Below are 1,585 nucleotides of genomic sequence, written 5' to 3'. Positions count from 1 at the left end.
AGAGGGAGAGGGGGAAGAGGGAGAGGGAGAGGGAGGGAGAGAGAGAAACATCACTGAGATGAAATCTTCTGGGAAGTGTTTCCTCAGAGTCAGCACATGAACTGTGTGGTCCAGAGCGGCTAGGGCTATATAGATCATGCTAACAGCCAAATTTGGTAATGCATAAGAATCTCCTACATGGTACTGGTTTGGAAAATATGAAGGAGCCATAGGCAGTAGCTAAGGTTTGGCACCATGAGAGACCACTACTAAAGATGCAGTCTCAGTTGCAGTGGAGAACCTAGGACAGAATAGGTCGTGGAAAGAGGCTATGGCTTGGCACCATGTGACAAGGTGGGAGTCCCCAAAGAGAACCTAGGAGAGGCTATTGGTGAAGGTGCAGCCTTATTCGCAGTATAGAACCCAGCATGTTGAAGATGCCAGAACTGTAGGATTATCATCAAAGACAGCAGCAGCTATGAAGTGGAGCTCCCCTGAGTCTGTGAGACAAGCTCTATGTGCTAAAGGTGGCAGAGCCAGGGAAGTGGAGCTGCATAAGCCCTTTGGACTCAGAAGATCGTGAAGAATCCCAGACACCGCACACTGAGTCATTTAGAAGATTTGGTATTTATTTGATTGTGACTATGGACTGTTTCTTCCCACGTCAAGAAAGAATTTAACTTTCTTTTCCCAGATGCCCACAGCTGAGACACTTTGGACTTATAAAGATACATTGGATTTTTAAAAGAAAACTTCAAATTTTAAACTGTTGAAATTTTTTTCAGTTTTTAATACTTTTGGTTCTTTTTATTTTATATGTATGGTCTGCATGTGTCTGTGCACTGTGTGCATACAGTACCTGTAGAGACCAGAACAGGACACCGAATCTCCTAGGACTAGAGTTACAGATGGTTGTGAGTAGCCATGTGGGTGCTGGGACGTGAACCTAGATCCTTTGGAAGAGTTTCCTTAGCTACTGAGCCATCTCTCTAGTCCCTAAGACAGTTTTAATATATATTCCCTATATCTTCAAAGCTTAAAGAAAATATCATGTTTTAAAGGGAGAAAAGCCTTAAAACCAAAATTAGAATTCTTCTTTTTAAGATAAATATTGTAAAAACCTGAAAAACACTGCCCTCAAAAAAATAATGTTCTTCTAACTTTAGTAAATTAGTATATTGCTTTTCAAATCATGTTTCTAAACTTAAAAATAAAACTTTAATTGCACCAAAAGAAATCCTGACTCCTATGAGTGCCTTCAACTTCCTACTGCAATTACTTATAATAAAATATTTAGTTTATAAAAGAAAATATGAGGGGTATCCTAATAGCACAAATATGTCAAAATGCTGTATATAACTTCAAAATTATTCTTCAACTTCTCCAGGTAAAATACTAAGGTGGTATTTCTAATTATGGTATGACTTCATATCTAGGAAAACTAAATGTGATATTGACAGCTCCAGGAGCAAAGTGCTAGGGTTTTCTTAAGGACCGTGGATCTTTTAAAGTTATACTGTGTTTTACATTGTGACATTAGCATGAGATTTTGGGGATAAACAAGGAAGAAAAAGGAAAGATTTTGAGTCTGATAGTGAAGTGTTTG

Source organism: Mastomys coucha, chromosome X (assembly GCF_008632895.1).
Source record: "Mastomys coucha isolate ucsf_1 chromosome X, UCSF_Mcou_1, whole genome shotgun sequence".
Taxonomy (NCBI): domain Eukaryota; kingdom Metazoa; phylum Chordata; class Mammalia; order Rodentia; family Muridae; genus Mastomys; species Mastomys coucha.
This window is presented reverse-complemented; position numbering follows the sequence as displayed.